This window comes from Phyllobates terribilis, unplaced genomic scaffold (assembly GCF_046119375.1).
Source record: "Phyllobates terribilis strain yellow unplaced genomic scaffold, ASM4611937v1 Scaffold_5__5_contigs__length_657084704, whole genome shotgun sequence".
NCBI lineage: Eukaryota > Metazoa > Chordata > Amphibia > Anura > Dendrobatidae > Phyllobates > Phyllobates terribilis.
In genome coordinates, this window is record NW_027362765.1 from 627,829,931 (window position 1) to 627,851,822 (window position 21,892).

The following is a 21,892-nucleotide window of genomic DNA, read 5'->3' on the forward strand; positions in this document are numbered from 1 at the left end:
TTTCTCTTTTATTCCTATATGAATCTCTAGTTATATGGTTACATTTTTTATATGTAAAACAAAAACTGCATAGATTTGTCTTCATATATATTAGTGTAAAATATACAGACTCGAGCTAATTGGCAGGATCTATTGTAAAACTTCTTCGGCTGGTATTCAGACTGAAGCATCTTGGATGTATGTGGCATTTAATACAAGGGCGCACTAGTTCTTGATCGACTGAATAACTTTATTTGCCTCTGATTCGATTCCCATGGAGTCCTGTGAATCTTTTTGTTCCCCTCTACATTACACTATTATATATTGATGCTGGTTATCCAGTGATTTTGGCCATGGCGCAGGTTGTGCGGCTTAAAATCATTGTAAGCTGCTGCTACATTACATAGCAGCAGAAATGAAGTGAATAGGGTCACATTACGTACTGCAACAAGCAGATTAAAAAAAATTGGAGCTTGTCACCGCAGGAGTCGCAATGTGACCCTTCTCACCTGAATCACGCTACCATGCTGCAGCGGCATAGAACGAAGTTTGGCAGCTTGACCTATGTTTTGACCAAACTTTGTGTAGCCCCAGCATAGGCTAGACCATGTGTGTGGGCTAATGTCACTGCCATGAAACGCCAATCCCTGGCACATCAATGTCAGCTGCTGCCCTCTGATTGGCCGGCAGCGTGTATCGCAGTGCAGGGACTCAACGATTCTCTGCACCGCAACACACTTCAGCTGATTGTGCATCCTGAAGTGCACATCCGACTGAAGTAGTCATAAGGGCCCAGTTGCACTTTATGAGACCGCAATCATTGCGCCCCAAGGTAATGTAGGGGACATGTGATGATTCTAACATCATTGTGGATGGGGTGTGAGATGAAGTGATCGGTGCTGCACTGCCACAGATAAAAGCACAGGATCACTGCTCAGTCAGTTCCAATGCTGGAATGAATGAGGTCAATGCTGGGGCGGATTACTAACAGCCAGTGAGTGAGTATTGGGCGGGCAGAAGCAAGTGCTGGACAATTGAGCCAGGCAGTGCTAGCTCTGGTTCTGAGTCTACAAAAAAAAGCACAGGGAGCACGACCTAGTCTGGAGAGCAGCATGTAAACAGGGTGCAGCAAATAAAAAGAAATTCAGGAGTAATGAAAGGTAGAAATCAAAAACAAAGTTTATTGTGCTGCCATCCAAAATTGGCATTAAAAAATAAAAAAGGCTGGTTGGTTGGTGGTATCAAGGCTGGTTGGTTGGTGGTATCAAGGCTGGTTGGTGGTATCAAGGCTGGTTGGTTGGTGGTATCAAGGCTGGTTGGTTGGTGGTATCAAGGCTGGTTGGTTGGTGGTATCAAGGCTGGTTGGTTGGTGGTATCAAGGCTGGTTGGTGGTATCAAGGCTGGTTGGTTGGTGGTATCAAGGCTGGTTGGTTGGTGGTATCAAGGCTGGTTGGTGGTGGTATCAAAGCTGGTTGGTTGGTGGTATCAAGGCTGGTTGGTTGGTGGTATCAAGGCTGGTTGGTGGTATCAAGGCTGGTTGGTGGTATCAAGGCTGGTTGGTTGGTGGTATCAAGGCTGGTTGGTTGGTGGTATCAAGGCTGGTTGGTGGTATCAAGGCTGGTTGGTGGTATCAGGGCTGGTTGGTGGTATCAAGGCTGGTTGGTTGGTGGTATCAAGGCTGGTTGGTGGTATCAGGGCTGGTTGGTGGTATCAAGGCTGGTTGGTTGGTGGTATCAAGGCTGGTTGGTGGTATCAAGGCTGGTTGGTTGGTGGTATCAAGGCTGGTTGGTGGTATCAAGGCTGGTTGGTTGGTGGTATCAAGGCTGGTTGGTTGGTGGTATCAAGGCTGGTTGGTTGGTGGTATCAAGGCTGGTTGGTTGGTGGAATCAAGGCTGGTTGGTTGGTGGTATCAAGGCTGGTTGGTGGTATCAAGGCTGGTTGTTTGGTGGTATCAAGGCTGGTTGGTTGGTGGTATCAAGGCTGGTTGGTTGGTGGTATCAAGGCTGGTTGGTTGGTGGTATCAAGGCTGGTTGGTTGGTGGTATCAAGGCTGGTTGGTGGTATCAAGACTGGTTGGTGGTATCAGGGCTGGTTGGTGGTATCAAGGCTGGTTGGTTGGTGGTATCAAGGCTGGTTGGTGGTATCAGGGCTGGTTGGTGGTATCAAGACTGGTTGGTGGTATCAAGGCTGGTTGGTTGGTGGTATCAAGGCTGCTTGGTTGGTGGTATCAAGGCTGGTTGGTTGGTGGTATCAAGGCTGGTTGGTTGGTGGTATCAAGGCTGGTTGGTGGTATCAAGGCTGGTTGGTTGGTGGTATCAAGGCTGGTTGGTGGTATCAAGGCTGGTTGGTGGTATCAAGGCTGGTTGGAAATATAACAAATAATAATGTTAAAGTGCATTAAAGTCACAAAAGTAGTCAGGGAACATCTTGTATAACTGTGTAAATTTGGTGTGCTCTCTAAGTAACTCAACACACAGCCATTAATGTCTAAACTGCTTGCAACAAAAGGGAGTACACCCCTAAGTGAAAATGGCCAAATTGTGCTCAATTAGATATTTTCCCTCACCGGTGTCATGTTGCTCATTAATGTTACAAAGTCTTAGATGTAAATTTGGTGTTATCGCTCTCACACTGGTCACTAGAAGTTCAACATAGTACCTCATGACAAAAAAACTCTCTGAGGATCTGAAAAAAATAATTTTTGCTCTATGAAAATATGGCCTAGGTTATAAGAATATTGCCAACGCTGTGAAACTGAGCTGCATCACGGTGGCCAAGACCATACAGCAGTTTAACAACATAGGTTCCATTCAGAACTGGCCTCGCCATGGTCGAACAAAGAAGTTGAGTGCACATGCTCAGTGTCATATCTAGAGGTTGTCTTTTCAAAAGAGGTGTAAAAGTGCTGCCAGCATTGCTGCAGAGGTTAAAAGAGTGGGGGCTCAGCCTGTCAGTACTCAGGCCATACTTTGCATCAAATTTTTACTGATTGGCTGTGATCACAGAAGGAAGCCTCTTCTAAAAATGATGCACAACAAAGCCCGCAAACACTTTTCTGAAGACAAGCATACTAAGGACATGGATTACTGGAACCATGTCCTGTGGTCTGATGAAACCAAAATAAAGTTATTTGGTTTATATTGTGTAAAGTGTGTGTGGTAGCAAGCAGGTGAGGAGTACAAAGACAAGTGTGTCTTCCCTACAGTCAAGCATGATGGAGGGAGTGTCAAGGTTTGGGGATGCATGAGTGCTGTAAGATGTGGGGAGCTACAGTTCATTAAGGGAACCATGAATGCCAAAATGTACTGTGACATACTGAAGCAGAGCATGATCCCCTCACTTCGGAAGCTGGGCCAAAGCGCAGTATTCCAAAATGATAATGATCCCAAATATACCTCCATGATGACCACTGCCTTGCTAAAGAAACTGAGGGTAAATGTGCTGGACTGGCCAAGTATGTGTCCAGACCAAAACCCTATTGAGCATTTGTGGGGCATCCTCAAACAGAAGGTGGAGGAGTGCAAGGTCTCTAATATCCACCAGCTCCGTGATGTCATCATGGAAGAATGGAAGAGGATTCCAGTGGCAACCTGTGAAGCACTAGTGACCTCCATGCCCAAGAGAGTTAAGGCACTGCTTGAAAATAATGGTGGCCACACAAAGTTTTGACACTTTGGGCACAATTTGGCCATTTTCACTTAGGGGTGTACTCACTTTTGTTGCCAGTGGTTTAGACATTAATGCCTGGGTGAGTTATTTAGAGGGCACACCAAATTTACACTGTTATACAAGCTGTACACTGATTACTTTACATTGTATCATAGTGTCATATCTTCAGTGTTGTCCCATGAAAGGATACAATAAAATATTTACAAAAATGTGAGGGGTGTACTCACTTTTGTGATATACTGTATCCCCAAAGATTAACTGCTATAAGTTATTCTAGGGCCTGTTCTGCACTGTCTGGTGATGACCGCTATACATTGACTGGGACTACACACTGGAAATCTATTCAGTATGTGTATATTAAGCCAGAACTTATAATAGCTGATCAGTAGGGGTGCCGGGTGTTGGACCCCCTTCTAATCTAATATTGATGACATACACTAAGCATAGATAACCAATATCTTGTGATGTGACAAGACTACCCGTTTAAGTAACAGACTAGCTATATTTTTATGTTTCTTAACATCTAACCATCCTGGTTAATATTGAATAAATTATTTACTACATAATTTGCTAGAACTACAAGGATGTCATTTAATGCTGAAACCATTCCTGCATGCGATGGCTTAATGGTCCATGATTTTGCAGAAAAAAATTGAGGAAATGCCTTTAAAATTATGTGGTCATTGGCAACAGCATACATTGTAAAAAAAATATGTTTTAATAACTAGTTCACTTAAAAGTGCAGTTCAAAAATGATAATATGTATGTTCAAAATTAGGACCATATTTATTTGTGTATGCCAATACTACTCATATTTAAATCTCCCCATTTTGGCAAATTCCCCAGCATTGGAGCCATTGGATGGCAACATGAGATCAGTCGACATGCACAGTGTTGGCTCTTAATTTCTCCATAGGCTGTTTGGCCAGGTATGCACAGTGATCTGGCCTGAAGCACCAAGGAGAAGCCGTGTGCCTCTGGGAAATTAAACGTTGGAAAAATAGGATGGGTCCACTCAGCCCTGTTAAGCTGGATACACAGAGGGGCTGAAGGAGAATGGAAAAAAAAGCAAAAAGATGCAAAAAAGAAATCTCATTTTGGGCTTGTCTGTAAATTACCATTAATTATACAGATTTGGAGCTTTGTGCCATTGGGGGAATGATGTTTTAAATGCCCAAATGCAGACAGAGAACAGCAAACATAAAAAACAGTTTGAGTTCATATTGACTACCATGAATTATACCAGCTAGTAATAAATCAGTAAAAATTTAGCATACTTGAAATTTCAATCTTAAAGCTAGAGGCAGCATATTACAGAATGACGGTGAGACCTGGGGGTGACTTGTACAGACAGGATCTTGTATACTCACTCTTTTAGTGTTTTCTGCAGCAGCAGAAACAGAAGAAGGACTGCAGTCTAAAAAAATAGGTAGAAAGAAGGTAACATAAGTGTTAAGAAAAACATCCTCCATTTCGAGAGATACCATGATATTGAGTACACTCGCTTACTCTACAAATTTGTCCAGAAGACTCAGGAAATATGAGGGGATCTCCTGAACTCCTGGTACAGTAGACAAGTAGCAGAGTTTATAGTCTGTCCTGTCACTGGTCACCGTCCGAATGAATGGAAGTGCCGGGTACTGCAGCTCACAACCATTCAAGTGCATAAAACTGCCATTGATAACTCTTTACCGACATCCACCATACATGTACGGTGCAAAGTCGGTAGCGGGTGCATGGAGCAGTGAGCCCACCCCGTATCCGGCAAATAATGGCTGTGACATAGTCCCAGCGGGGAGCGCAGTGAATCTTCCGGCAGATCATCTCACCGGCTGAGGGCGCATGGCAGAGACGTCATGCGCGGCTTACACGGTGCGATCAGTGGTGGCAGCCGAACAGGATGCAGCACTGGAGCAGAGGGAAGGAAGGTAAGTAGAATCCTTTATTATTTTGTGTGCAACATGATGGAGATTGAGGAGCAATGCATACCAGGATGAGGGGTGCCATGCATATCAGGATGAGGGGTGCCATGCATACCAGGATGAGGGGTGCCATGCATACCAGGATGAGGGGTGCCATGCATACCAGGATGAGGGATGAGGGGTGCCATGCATACCAGAATGAGGGATGAAGGGTGTCATGTATACCAGGATGAGGGGTGCCATGTATACCAGGATGAGAAATGAGGGGTGCCATGCACAGGATGGAGATCAGGGGTGCCATTCATACCAGGATGGAGGGGTGCCATGCATACCAGGATGAGAGGTGTCTTGCATACCAGGATGGGGATGAGGGGTGCCATGCATACCAGGATGGAGATCAGGGGTGCCATGCATACCAGGATGGAGATGAGTGGTGCCATGCATACCAGGATGGAGAGCAGGGGTCCCATGCATACCAGGATAGAGGGGTGCCATGCATATCAGGATAGGGATGAGGAGTGCCATGCATACCAGGATGGAGATCAGGGGTGTCATGCATACCAGTATGGAAATCAGGGGTGCCATACATACCAGGATGGAGATCAGGGATGCCATGCATACAAGGATGGGGGATTGGGGTGCAAAGCATTCCAGGATGGGGATGAGTGGTGCCATACATATCAGGATGGGGGATTGGGGTGCCATGCATATAAGGATTGGAGTGCTATGCATACTATTCTATGCTATGCAGACCCCCTCCCCCTTAACAGTGCATCATGACCACATTTTTTGCTAACATTTTTTTTCTCTTTTCCTCATCTAAAACCTAGGTGTGTCTTATGGTCCGGTGCGTCTGATAGTCCAAAAAATACGGTAAGTTCAAATCACTGCCTTTATCCCCCATTTAAAATTAAAGATAATAAAATATACATCTGTGGTATCATCACTTCCATAAATGTCCAATCTATCAAAGCATAAATATAACTAAAAATTATGTGAGAATTGCAGGGTTTGTTTTGCAAATTCTCCGAACTCAGAATTTTCTTCCCCTTTTCCAGTACACTTTGTGGTAAAATAAATGGCGTCATTCAAAAGTACAACTCATCCCACAAAAAACAAGCCCTCATATGTCTATGTGGACAGAATAAAAATAATCGCCCTTGGAAGAAGGCGAGGAAAATATGTAAATGGAAATTGGCCATGTCCGGAAGGGGTTAAACAATACTTGTCTATTGTGGGGATGGAACATGAACTTTGTAGTCCCAGAGAAGCCTTTTAACTCTAGTAATTACTATCCCAGACCTGAGTTTGGGCAGGAGGTATAACTATAGAACGCAAATTACTATAAGGTTACATGCCCACGATCAGGAATAGCATGCTCACCTGCGCTGCGTCCAAATCGCTGCGTTCTACATTACAAGCACAGTGGATGGATTTATAGAAATCCCATGCCTACTGTGCTTCTATTTGACGCTATGTAAACTCACCGGCGGCGCGGCTTTACGAGCCGCGGAATGTCAATTTCTGTTGCGGAGACACATGGGATTTACTGCGTGATTAGAATATAGCGAAAATAGGCTGTGTCCAAAATCCTGCTATTTCCTGATCGTGGGCACATAGCCTCAGACACACCCCAGGGTCAGAAAGCAGAAAATAGACAAAGCACTTTTCCTCTTCATTTAAACTTCCCTATTGGTGTAAAGAAGTGGAGAGGTCAATATCACTAACTTTAATGTACAAGGGTAGGATAAGGAGGTAATGGATCTATTCTTAGTGTTGCTTTGCAGCTTCTGTATTATACACATAGAGCTTTACAGCACCGCATGTTATGTACACTCTCTGCAGTGCACACATATACCTAGATCCACTGCATGCACGGTTTATGGACAGACACAGCTCTGCTGTATATGCACATACACAGCTCTGCAACATACAAACACAGCTCTGCAGCATTGCAACATGCAAAAACAGCTCTGCTGCATACACACTGATCTTGACAATCACACACAGCTCTGCAACATCAACAACAACATCAACAAACACACGGCTGTGGTACATAAACACACACAGCTCTGGAACATCAACAAACACACAGCCTTGCTACATAAACACACGCAGCTCTGCTACATCAGCAAACACATAGCCCTGCTAAATAAACACACACAGCTCTGCTACATCACCAGACACACAGCCCTGCTCTATAAACACACACAGCTCTGCTACATAAACACACATAGCTCTACTAGCACATTTTGAAGTTCCTTCTCTGCATATGAGTAACCTGAAAGGTTCTTCAGATAGTCAGGACTGTAGCATCTGTGCAGCTTCAGTCATGTGCAGGGTTTGGTAACTTCCTTTCCTGCCCTGCACAGATCAGACTGCTCAGTGTTGGGCTGGAGGAGAAAGAGCTGTGCTGCTGCATAGTTTTCCCAGTACCTGGGAATGATGCTGTGTCCGCGCTCTCCTGCTTCTGGACTATAGGACGCACACTCTTTTTTAAGCATGATTTTTTTCTTGCTAAAAAAGTACATCTTATAGTCCAGAAAATACAGTATATGTCTTATATGAATTAAGACATATTAAGACACGGCCCCTCCACTGCTCCTGTTGTCTTCATCGTGCTCCTAGTTTAGACTTCGTGCCAGTGCTGTCCTAGGTGTGGGTGGCACTTGCGCACATTGATCTCCTGGTTTCAGGAAAATGTCTTCAGGAAAATGGCGGTGCATGCGCAGATTGAGATCTTAGCTTCTCATTGAGATGAGATATAAATCTGTGCAGGCTCTGCCACCAGTTCATTTCTATGATATATCGACCTTGTTTATATGAGGAAGGTTCTCATTTTTTTTCCCTGAAGAGGTTTAGAAAATCATCTTTTGGGAAAAAATAAATTGCATGTAATTTCTCTGAAGAGGATCCAAAAGGAAACCTCTCCAAACATGGCACCGTCCAATCAGAAGGCAGTAAATAACGCTTCAGGAAAAAAACTCTTCCAAAACTCTTCAAAACCTCTTAAAAATCAGGCATATAAGATGCATGACTGGAGACCAATGAATGGCCGCTATCTGTGCAGTCAGATACATACTGTAATAAGGAATTATCTCTATCATTATGTCATCTAGAAGGTTTGCTCAGTAAATATCTCCTCGTACCTGGTCCTGATGGTCTTCTTCTTTGTTTTTATGATTTTTGTGGTTTCCTCCCTACAGTACATGAAACATAAATCATCTCAGGTAAATGTACCAGTAACAGTAGGGTTTAGGATTTGTAAAAGTTTCATTTTCATGACAGACATAGTAAATTCCCCAGTTTCTCACTCCAACCCAAATACTTTCTTAGCAAAATTTGTGCATTTACTACATCACACATATAAAATATCATGAACCCAAAACGATGGATATCGATCAGGAATATACTTCCACAGCACTGGGAAAACCCAATAACATTGAATATTTGGTAAGGAGCCAAAAGGACAATAATAGGGAAAAAGTTTAATGAGACCAATTAATAAAAAATATATAGTTTATTAATGTGTAGCAATATCAAAATAGTAGATACATTAGTGACAGATAGATGGTGAGGATACCAAAAAATAGGACCACAACAAGGACTACAAGGTATAAATCATTACACTATAAGTCTCCAAGAAGCAAAATACAAAAACATGACAATGGTCAAAAATAGTATGGAACACAATTAAAACCACTGGATGACCCCCACATCTAAAAAGTGACAACACCTTATGATAACAGTATGACAATCAGTCAAGGTATAAAAATGCAGAATGAGCTGCATTATGTGAAGTCACAAAGTGAGAATAAGATAGGGTTTAAAGTAGACAGCTATATACATAAATAGTAAATAATATATGCATTACCCATGAAAGGATTGTGTCCTGGAGTGAGTCTTAACACCCCAACACGCGTTTCACACGGGCTTCCTCAGGGCGCGATGTCATCACCCCCTGAGGAAGCCCACGCGAAACGAGCATTAAAACTCACACCTGGGCACAATCCTTTCATGGGTAATGCATATATTATTTAATTTTTTCATCCCTGTCTGATCCTCACTTGGTGACTTCACACAATGCAGCTCATTCTGCATTATTATACTTTGAATGACTGTTATTCTGTTCTCATAAGGTGTCACTTTTTACATGTGGGGGCCATCCAGTGGGTTTTAGTATGTTACATACTATTTTTGACAATTGCCATGTTTTTATATTTTGCTGCCTGGACACTTGTCCTATAATGATTTATACCTTGTAGTTCTTGTTGTGGTCCTATTTTTTGGTATCCTCACCATCTACCTGTCACTAATGTATCTACTCTTTTATATTGACCTTTTTTGATATTGCTATACATTAATAAACTATATATTTTTTTTTATTGGTCTCATTAGTCTTTTTCTCTATTATTGTCCTTCTGGCGCCTTGCAAAAAAAATTCTATCACACTGATAAAGGGGTTTTCCAGGATTAGAATACTGATGACCAATCGTTAGGATTCGCCACCAATATCAAGGAAGCAGACGTCCCAATCCAGATGGAGACCCCATTGATTAGTGACATTTACCTATCAGCGGCGGTGCAGATGGGGGGTTGCAGGGTCTACAATTTATTAGAGTATATTAATGCCTCATTCAGATGTCTGTGACGTACGGTCTGAGTTCAGACCTCGATGCACTGACTGGCCCACCACAGTATCACAGCGCCAATATGGCCACGTGTGTTCTTTATTTGGCAAAATCCTGGTGACAGGATCTCTTTATGAGTGTGTTCACACTGAGTCTTTTTCCTCAGTGTTTGGAGTGGAAACTGAGCAGAAATTTCCAGTTTTTGAGAAGTTTTACATTTTTTATGAGGATTTTGGAGTTTCCGCTCCAAAAACTCAGTAAAAAGATTCAATGTGAACACATCCTAAAGCTAAAACTTGATTACATCATGAACAGTAAGTGCACATAGAATTTTTGGATGTGTTTTTTTAAGCAAATCCTCTCCAAAATCCACCTCAAAAATTGCTTTAAAAACTCTTGGAAACCAATTCCAGTTCATTTTTATGAGAAATCCACTTTGTTTATATGAGGAGTTTTTTTTAATTTTTTTCCCTTGAAAAGGATTAGAAAATCACTTTTTTTGGAAAAAAATAAATTGCATGTAATTTCTTTGAAGAGGATCCAAAAGGAAACCTCTCCGAACATGGTAGTGTCCAATCAGAAGGCAGCAAAGAACACATCAGGAAGAAAAAACTCTTCTAAAACTCTCCAAAACTCTTAAAAATCAGGCATATAAGATGCATGACTGGAGATCAATGAATGGCCGCTATCTGTGCAGTCAGATATATATATATACTGTAGTAAAGAATCCTCGTTATCATCCTGTCATCTAGAAGGTTTGATCAGTAAATCTCTGCTCTTACCTGGTCTCGATGGTGTTCTCCTCTATTTCGGTGGTCTCCTCCCTACAGTACATAAAACATAAATCATCTCATGTAAATTTGTAAAAGGTTTGTTTTCATCACAGACATAGTACATTCCCCAGTTTCTCACTCCAACCCAAATACTTTCTTAGCATAATTAGTACATTTACTACATCACATAGATGAAGGGGTTTTCCAGGATTAGAATACTGATGACCAATCGTTGGGATTGGCCACCAATATCAGGGAAGCAATCCCAATCCAGATGGAGACCCCATTCATTAGCTAACACTGACTTTTACCCAGTAGCGGCCGTGCAGACGGGAGAGTTACAGGGTCTACAATTTATTACAATACATTAATGCCAAGCAAACATAAGACTGAGACAGTGACATTTTCTGGAAAATTTGTATAATTGAGCCAAAATAGAGAAAATGGTGTAAAATAATAAAAGAGCTGTGCCTCTCATGATAAATCCTGTACTGCAGCAATGAAGTTAGTGACTACCCACGTGACCACTGCAGCTAATCACTGTCCTTGTCTCATTTCCCATCTTTGTCCAAATTTTTTTTTTATATTGGAAAACCACATAAATGTGTCTGGTATGGGTTATGGAAGGGATGAGGATAAATGATGTTCCATTTCTCTTATAAGAGTATATTTTCTTATATTAACAGTAAATATCTGCACTTACGTAAGTATGATGGTGTCATTATTCATTTCCTCTTCCCTTATTTGCTCCTCTGTCTCCTCACTATAGTACATGGAACAGATATCATCTTATGTGTTAGGCGAGTGTTACACTGAGACTTTTTGTAACACTTATTATTGATTTTTTGCACAAAACACAAACGATATACTGTATACATATACACACTATATACATATACACACACTATATACTGGTTATATACATAATCACGTTATATGCTGTATACATATGTACTCTACAAATTGTAGACATACACACAATACATAATGTATATGTAGCACCCTGAGGATTCGGCTGCTACAGGGGTATTGCACCTCAACCCAGAGGTGTGATATTCCACTCCCGGGTAAGGAAGGAGTGTGGAACTGAGCTCGGTAGGCTGCATGCACTACACACATCCCATTTCCGAGGAGCAGACCGACGGTACTCCCACTTAGAAATGTGCAGGTACGACCGAGTCTGTTCCTGGCTGGAGTGGGAGGGGGGTGGTACATCCCAAGTAGTGTAGGGGCAGATAGGGGGAGCAGCCTGGGTAAAGATAGGAGCTCATTGGGTGCTGGTCACCTGAGCTCACACATAGAGGGAGTATTTAAGGTGGGCACCATCTAAGATCAGGGTCAGTCAGCCACGGTCAGTCAGCCACGGTCAGTCAGCCACAGTCAGTCAGTCAGTCTGTGAGAAGTAAGTATTTGCAGAGCAGTGGAAGAGAGCAGAAGAGCAGAGCAGCCCCAGCCCAAGAGTGAGAGAGGAGAGCAAGAAAGACCCAGAGGGGGAGAAAGAAGGAACTCTGAGACCCCAAATACAACCACAGGGTGAAGAGTTGGCAACAGGGTACCGGATCCCAAACTGGTGGGGGCTACAGCATACCTCAGCCAGAGACCGGAGGCCGTGGGCAGCATCTGCCACGGCCACCCACCATATCCACCCAGAAGGCAGACCACGCATAGGGTCAGGGAACCCAGAGGCAAGGGTTCGCCAACAAGAGGCCCGAGGGAGCCGGACATAGGTGGATCCCTGGTGGGGAAGGCCAGAGACGAGGACAGGACAGAACGGGAGCTCAGAACCACGCTCCAGAACTACTTGGGGGTTGGCCGAGTCCAGGACCTGGTGGACGCAGCACGGCTCGGGTGGTCACTCAAGGCCGGAGTGACCGGAACATCTGCAGTAAGTAAAAACCCTGAACTGCACAGCCCGACTCTGACTCTCATTACCATCATCCCTGCACTTCCACAACCACCATCCTCTGCACCTGACCCCCTGAGGCTATACCCCTCCCGTTGGGGGTTATACTACCTAAGCTGCACCAACACCATCAGCCTCAGCGGACCCTGCTGCAGCGGCGGCCGTAGTGACCGCAATTCAACGGGTGGCGTAGTCGACATAAAGAACTTTAGTAACATCAGTAAGGACTGCCACACACTGAGCTTGACACCCTGGGCACGGACCGGGTCACAGCCACTCGGAAGACTACAACCCCCCATCTGATCCGGCTCCGGGTATTCCCCTAAAGAATATGGCCCAGGGGGCGCGTCAACTTTGGCGTAGTCGGCAGGATAACGTGCCCGCAACACCCGGGTACTGCGTGCCTGAAGAAAAGAACAAGTTTACCTCAAAAAGAAGTCTCCTGCCGGTTCCGGAGGGTCCCCGCCATCGGACTCCGTCACAGATCGATTCCCGCCGGTTGTCCGCCATTAACAGCTTTTTCCCGCCATCTGCAGAGTTTCCCGCCACTGGGAGACGATTCCCGCCATTTCCAAAGATTTCCCGCCTTGGAAGAGCGGACGCCATTATGGGCGTACCAGAGGATGGCAAGAGGCCGCCTCCCATCGTGGGCCAGGACCGAAAATGGCGCCAAAAGTGGAAACCGCCCCCACCAACAGAGACTGTGATGCTAGAGGTGTCTGTCAGCGTGAAAGAACTGCCCCTGGAGCTGACAATCACCAAGTGGCCCCGGGACCGCCCTCGAAGTGGGAGGACTGAGAACAAGAGAGCAAAGATGGGTGTCGCCTGGAGGAGTCTGGAGAGAGCGCACCCGGAGACAAGAAGCCTGGAGCAGAGTCCAGAAAGAGCCTACCCGGAGATGGAGGGAGAGCCAGGCAGCACCGACCCAGTGGTCAGGAGCCTGATGCGGGCCGCCACTCCAGGCAGCACCGACCCAGTGGTCAGGAGCCTGTTGCCGGTCGCCACTCCAGAAGGCCTGCTGGAGACAACGAGAGGAGAGCAGAGCAGCACCGACCCGTTGGTCAGGAGCCTGCTAGAAGCAACGACCCCACTAGGCTTAGTGGAGGTCTTGGCACAGCTCCCCCGAGATCGGGAGTGTGCACAGACCGCGCTGGAGGGCCTCGCACGGAGGATGGCCCGGGTGCAGCGAGAGACGTTAGCAGAATGGAGCCGTGAGATGGCCCAGCGGACCGAGACTCGTCAGCGGAGCACGCCACCCGAGACGAGGAGACAGACCGCCTCTGAGGATGGCGCAGGAGGACTGAAGGCCGGAGACGGCGCCGAGAAGGGAGCCGAACGAATGGAGGCAGGTAAAGGGGACGTCTCTACCCCAAACCGGGAAACCGCGTACCTGCCCCAGCTCCCCATCGCAGAGCCCGAAGTACCCCCTGCCGTGCCCGTAACCGCAACGTCACCGCCACAGACTAGGCCTCAACCGGAAGCCGCAGCCGCGACCCCTGTGACGTCACACGCCTCGACCCCGAGCGTGACCAAGCAGGAAGTACCACCAGCCTGGTCGCAAGGCCTAGTACCCCCGGGCGCCGCAATACCAACAGCGCCCCCTACCTCCGCGGAGCCACCGGCCTGGTCGCAGGGCCAAGTAACACAGGGCGCCGCCGTTCTTACGGTGCCCTTTACTTTCAAGGTGCCCCAAGCCTGGTCGCAAGGCCTGGTTAACCCGGGCGCCGCTACCACCACGGCGCCCATAACACCTAAAGTACCGCACCTGGGTGAGGACCTGTTCGCCCAGCATACGTGCCCGGATGGGCAGCCCTTCGTATGGCCCCAGGAATACATCCAGCTGGAGCTGCAAAAAGCAAGGGCCATGTGCGAACCCCTGATCCCGGCTCCAAAGCCCATAAAGAGGATCTCGCCCCCGCTAGAAGAGACCCAGTTTGAGTGGGATCCCACCGGAGAAGACCTCATGGGGTTCACTCAGGAGACTCGGGCAGCCGCAGCGGAGCGTGCAGAGTGCTGCCGCCAGCAGCTCGAGGTCTTTGAGAGGGAGCGGAGAGAGAGGCGGGTCCGGGAACAGCAAGCCCAAATAAGGAGCGCGGAGCAGAAGAGCCGGACCAGGAGAAACCCCCGTGCAGCGCATGGTCCCCGTACCATCGGGACTGTGATAAAGTTCAATCTGCAGCATGGGTGGGGTTTCATCAGGGATCACCGCACCCCAGGCGACGTCTTCGTGACAAGAAGAGACGTTGAGTCCCACCTACCGGAGGGACACAGAGGTCGTGACCTTTATATAGGGGACGAGGTCACCTTCACCCGGCACAAGTGTGCCAAAGGACCCTACGCCCTCAATGTGCATCGCCTGACGGAGGAGGAGCTGCGGTGTGAGGAGGAGCAAGAGGACCCGGACGGGTCTGAAGCTAAAGTTAATCACAAAGAAAGAGCAGGAGGACGTCGTCGTTGAGTACAGCGGAGTAGAAGCTGTATATAGTTGCCCGTTGGGGCACAGTGAACCGTTGCTGCTAATATAGTCCCCGTTGGGACCAGAGAACTGAACTGTTAACCCGTGTGCCCCCATTCCCACTGACCGAGGACTGAGAGCGGTCATCCCTTTCCTAATACCTGGCCGAGGACTGAGAGCGGCCATATCCCCTTGTATATAGTTGCGCTTCCTAAAGCGCCCCCTACCGGTTTTATAGGGAAAACCATTTTTCTTCAAGAGACTGTCGCACTTTACCCGGTCACAAGTTGCACCATGACCGGAGGTACCAGAGGACAAGAATGTTTTTATGAAAAGTTTATATGAAAAGTTTATGCTGATATATATGATGTTTTATATGTTTTATTATGTTGTTTATGCAAAAATTGTATGTTTTGGATGTTGTTTATATCTTACAGCCCGAGGACGTGCTGTGATTTACCAGGGGGGAATGTAGCACCCTGAGGATTCGGCTGCTACAGGGGTATTGCACCTCAACCCAGAGGTGTGATATTCCACTCCCGGGTAAGGAAGGAGTGTGGAACTGAGCTCGGTAGGCTGCATGCACTACACACATCCCATTTCCGAGGAGCAGACCGACGGTACTCCCACTTAGAAATGTGCAGGTACGACCGAGTCTGTTCCTGGCTGGAGTGGGAGGGGGGTGGTACATCCCAAGTAGTGTAGGGGCAGATAGGGGGAGCAGCCTGGGTAAAGATAGGAGCTCATTGGGTGCTGGTCACCTGAGCTCACACATAGAGGGAGTATTTAAGGTGGGCACCATCTAAGATCAGGGTCAGTCAGCCACGGTCAGTCAGCCACGGTCAGTCAGCCACAGTCAGTCAGTCAGTCTGTGAGAAGTAAGTATTTGCAGAGCAGTGGAAGAGAGCAGAAGAGCAGAGCAGCCCCAGCCCAAGAGTGAGAGAGGAGAGCAAGAAAGACCCAGAGGGGGAGAAAGAAGGAACTCTGAGACCCCAAATACAACCACAGGGTGAAGAGTTGGCAACAGGGTACCGGATCCCAAACTGGTGGGGGCTACAGCATACCTCAGCCAGAGACCGGAGGCCGTGGGCAGCATCTGCCACGGCCACCCACCATATCCACCCAGAAGGCAGACCACGCATAGGGTCAGGGAACCCAGAGGCAAGGGTTCGCCAACAAGAGGCCCGAGGGAGCCGGACATAGGTGGATCCCTGGTGGGGAAGGCCAGAGACGAGGACAGGACAGAACGGGAGCTCAGAACCACGCTCCAGAACTACTTGGGGGTTGGCCGAGTCCAGGACCTGGTGGACGCAGCACGGCTCGGGTGGTCACTCAAGGCCGGAGTGACCGGAACATCTGCAGTAAGTAAAAACCCTGAACTGCACAGCCCGACTCTGACTCTCATTACCATCATCCCTGCACTTCCACAACCACCATCCTCTGCACCTGACCCCCTGAGGCTATACCCCTCCCGTTGGGGGTTATACTACCTAAGCTGCACCAACACCATCAGCCTCAGCGGACCCTGCTGCAGCGGCGGCCGTAGTGACCGCAATTCAACGGGTGGCGTAGTCGACATAAAGAACTTTAGTAACATCAGTAAGGACTGCCACACACTGAGCTTGACACCCTGGGCACGGACCGGGTCACAGCCACTCGGAAGACTACAACCCCCCATCTGATCCGGCTCCGGGTATTCCCCTAAAGAATATGGCCCAGGGGGCGCGTCATATACATACACAACCTTTATACTACATGCACACAATATAGTCTACACATATACACACTATATTTTGTATATTTATACACACATACACTCATTCATTCATCTTTGTTACATCTGTGGTCTTTCACTTCCAAACTCCTTCCCACTCATCTCAAGACAGTTGTGGAGGGGGTGACATGAAGAGGAGGGGGACGTAGTACAGATAGGACTGAAGGCTGTTTCTTGTCCTGTCTGCACACTGCTGTGAACCCTTCCTCTACCCCCAATTTTAGCTTCTGACCCAACGTTGACAAGAAGCTGAGAATGACATGACAAGACAATGGAGGATGCGCAGTATGAACTGTAAGTGATGCTGTGCATCCTCTGTTCACTTCATGGAGGGGCTGCAGATATTTGACCCCCTTAGCGCTGACGCTACATAATAAAAAGCATAATTATTTTCAGTCTATTGGTTTATCCATCCACAACAGTCAACAGTCTATCATGTGGACCCTCATTGTCCACCCCTGGGATACAGGAATCAAAACAATTGATATAGAAGAGTATACATTCCATATGAATGCTATATCCCAGTCATTTCTACTCACAGCTGGAAATGTTTTTTACAAAGCAGGCCATTTATTAGAAATTCCTGAGAATCCAGGTATACTATTATTAAGCTGAGCCACTAGAAATAGTCAGGTGGATGGCCTGAGGTGGTAAAACAACTCCTGGAGAACTAGTAATAGAAAGCGCTGGAGCAGCGAGTAAGAGCAATAAATAGCTGGCTCACTACAAATACTGTACTCCACCACTGGCTCCAGCGGAAACACAACTTGTATAATATATTAGGCTGGTTACATAGTATTATATTTCCAGAAATAACATACGTACGGGATTGTTTCCAGATATGGACGCCATTTTCTTTTTTTGATTCTAAATGGCTTGAAAGCTGGTGGTGATGTTTTTATTTTGTAGATCCATCTGTTGGAGAAGTGAAGAAAAGAAATGTCGTGAGAAACATTCGCTGTTATGAAATCTATCACAGCGACCTCAGACCCCCAATGATCCAACAAAGGTGACGTATCGGAGAGATGGCAGCAATCAGGGTGTAGTGTGACTGCAGGGGGCGCCACTATCTAATAGCAGCTCATCTTGCTGCAGCTTCTTTCATCAGCTAAGGAATTTATCAAAGTCATTTAACCAGAATTCTGGCATCAATTGCTCTGAAAAATGACTACATTTTGGCACAACTTGGAGTTGCAGAAAACTTTTTGGACTTTTGTCATTTTCAAATCAGTTTCTTCCAGCTCTACCAAAATGAGCGGAGCAGTGACAAGACGGGTGCGCAGCGAGGATGTCACACCACAGCTCATCTAATTCATGAAAAGCTGCAGCATTCCCTACTCCAGAAATCTTACTCCAGTCAGTTTTCTGGCATGATGAACAGAGGTCGTCAGATGCTCCTGATTCATGAAGAGGCGCACACATCAATATGGATCAGGTACTCCACCATACCCCTTCATCAAGACCGGTGAGAAAATCACATGGACTTGATGTATTGGAACCTTATTTCTTATTTCTTAATATAACTCCGACCCAGTTTTTTGTTTTAATAAAAAAATTACATGGTTCACAAAATTAATCATTAAGAGGTTAAAATGCACTTAAGGCATCTGAGGAATGTGCCCAATATATCTACATGGTACATAAATTCAAAATATGCAATAAAAAAGTCACATTTTTGGTTTTCTTTTCGCTTTAATATTACGAATTAAAGAATTGATAAGAATAGTTTTAGGCAATTACTTTCTATTTCTTCTGCACTCGTTTTTACATGTGTGGTCCATTATAGGATCACATTCCTACATCGTACCTCCCAACTTTGAAAGCCACATGGTCATACGTTGCGAGTATTGCACATAGTGTTCCATCACAGTACAATACCCTCTTACATGCTCCCCAAAGTATAAAACCTCCCCAGTATGACACCCCATAATGTACGTCCATACAGTATGATGGCCCAATGGTACATTCCCACCCATAATGGCCCAGACGCACACATTACTGTGCCCCTACACATGATGCCCCCAAAAGGTGCACCCCAACACAGTATGTTGCCCCAAAGTATTCCCCTCACACTATGATGCCTACAGCATAATACCCCAAAGTGCTCCTTCACACTCAGTACAATACCTCAAAATGCCCTCCCAGTGCCACCTCATGACAGTCAGAATAGTGTAATTGCTAAAAAAAAACCTCACATTACCTTGTTTCCATGATAAGCATGAATCTACAAGCTTGCTCTATTCTATGCTGTGTGTGGATGGGCGCTGCACACATGATCTAGTGAAATCATCATTCTGCACCAAACTTTAGAAGGCGTGGAGACCATAGACTGTGTGGTGGTGCAGGGAGCTGACGGCTCCCTGCACCACTATTGTATTCAACCATATCCATACAGATTGGACATGTGCTGACCACCTGAGACAGCTTCCCAAATCAGGCATCCTAGACAGGAGGTATGCTATAGAAAGTATACATACTTTAAAATATTACTCTTGTCTTTCTAAAGAAGCCATATAAATGCTGAGCCATGTTTTATTTTTCCTGGTACCAAAATTAAACAGTTAAGTAAATAGAATTCATATAATTCATGTGTCCTATAAACCTCATTTGTTCTATAGGGGGCAGCAACTTGGACAAACACAACTTATAACACAACTATAGCAATGTGGACGAACGCATTGCTACATTTTACTTATAGGATCAATGGTCCATTTGAAACAATGGCTTGTTTTTTTTGAGCCCATGTAGAGCTTTGCACAAATGTCCACAGATATTGCTTGGGGCTCCCAGTGGGTGAGCTCAGTCATTGCTTGCAGAGCGGTTTATTCCGGACCCTTCTTTACTTTCTTTCCTTTTGTTCTGGTGGATGCAACTTTTATAATCGGACATGTGAAAATGAGGTGTCCCACTGCCTGCAGTTTCCAAGGCTAGGCAGTCCCCCCACCCCTCCATGGGAAAATGAAGAGGTTAATTTAATTATTTCATAGTAACTACTAAAGCTTTTTGCATTTCTATGCCCCCTAGGACTCCTGGATCAATTAATAGCAATAATTATACTTCCATAGGTTGTTTACAAAAATGAGCAAATTAATAAATAACCCCATAATATCCAGCGCCCAAAGACATATCGAGCGGGCGGATGAAATATTTCACTGTTCCTTTTATTTCAATACTGCCATTTATCTCAGTCAGTTGTATGTTTGATGAAATGGATGTTTACAAGGAGTGGAAAAAGTAAATGTTTCTTCAATACTTGACACAAAGTGAAGCTCTTTTTGTGACGGAGGCCTGGCTTTTTCATGGATACCATACAAGGTGTTATGGCGTTTTATGAGACCCCCACCACTCCTCCTTTTTTTGTTTAAAAGCTTTCTGGGCCCTGTTGTTTTATTAGCAGTTGCAGAATTAAGAAAGCCGTTAGACAGTAGATATGGTCTTCATGGCGCGTCAACTTCAGGAAAAGTGCCAGGAGCAACACAGCCATCTTTTCGTGACGTTTGTCATCTTGCCTACTTTGGACACACCATACGAAGAGAGCAATCACTGGAGAAGGACATCATGGTCAGAAGAATAGAAGGAACAAGATGAAGAGGAAGAATAGAAGGAACAAGATGAAGAGGAAGACCAGCAATCTGATTGCTTGTTTCATTCAAGATAACAGTGAAGAAGACCCTGGTGGACCTGTCTAGGCTTGTGCAAAATTGATCTTCCTACACAGCGTTCATCCATCAAGTCGCCATGGCTCAAGAGCGAGCTGAAGGTCATTATAAATAATAATAATAAACCTCCTAAACTGGGAAATGACTTTGACACACTGATTGACAACTATCAGAGTAGACAGATATATAGTATGTGCCGACAGGTTTTATATCATCTCTACCTAAGAAAAAAGCACTTACAAATTTTCCTCCATCACTTCTAGTTGGTTCTCATGCGTGTCTATTCTTTTTTCTATGTCTCGTTTGGCGTCTTTCCTGTTGTACATAGAACATCTATCATCATCTCATATGTAAATGTATAAATATCAGCAATTTAAAGAACATTAGTGAATAAAGTCCGCACCTTGGCCTCCACCCCAAATACTTTGCCAACATTTTCCATCTACATCACACAAATGATACAATTTTTTCTACATGGATCTACCCCTAGAGGGCACACCCAGTATAGGGAAAGAAGAAACCTAGAAGGCTGGCGGTATATATAGACCTAATGATCCATCTGCCAATATTATTTACTTTTGATAGACTTATTTAATGCTTTATTGACTGGGAAATTTTCCATTTTTGAGCCTTCATTTTTTTACTCTCCTTCCTCCAAGAGTCATATCCTTTTTTTTTTGGTCTACATAGTAATTTGAAGACTTGATTTTTTGCGGATCGAGTTGCAGTTTTGAATAACACCAATCACTTCACTATATAATATGCTGGAATATTGGGGAATTTCCTTTTTTTTTCTCTCACAATTTTGGCGCACTTGGAAATTATATCCCACTTTCTAGTACATCACATGATGAATTGAATAGTGTTATTCAACAATACAATTCGTCCTGCTAAACACAAGCCCTGATATGGTTATATTGACGGAAAAATAAAAAAATGATGACTTTTAGAATTAGGGGAAAAAATTAAAACGAAAATGAAAATTACCGTGTTGGTAAGGGGTTAAATAGGTAAACAGCCGCAGGAAGGGAATCACAGGAATTAAGGCCCTACGCGTTACGCCATCCAACCGTGGCTTCCTCAGATACCCCTGAGGAAGCCACGGTTATCACAATTCCTGTGATCCCC

General features: G+C 45.3%; 1 long non-coding RNA gene across 1 annotated transcript; it reads right to left on the reverse strand.

The window, feature by feature from the left end:
• Positions 1-10,976: 10,976 nt before the first annotated feature.
• LOC141271372 (uncharacterized) lies at positions 10,977-21,062 on the reverse strand. The gene is made up of 4 exons (XR_012321922.1): positions 21,005-21,062; positions 17,931-18,020; positions 11,677-11,736; positions 10,977-11,024 (listed from the first exon to the last, which is right to left on the reverse strand). It is a non-coding gene; the product is annotated as an uncharacterized lncRNA (long non-coding RNA).
• Positions 21,063-21,892: the final 830 nt, after the last annotated feature.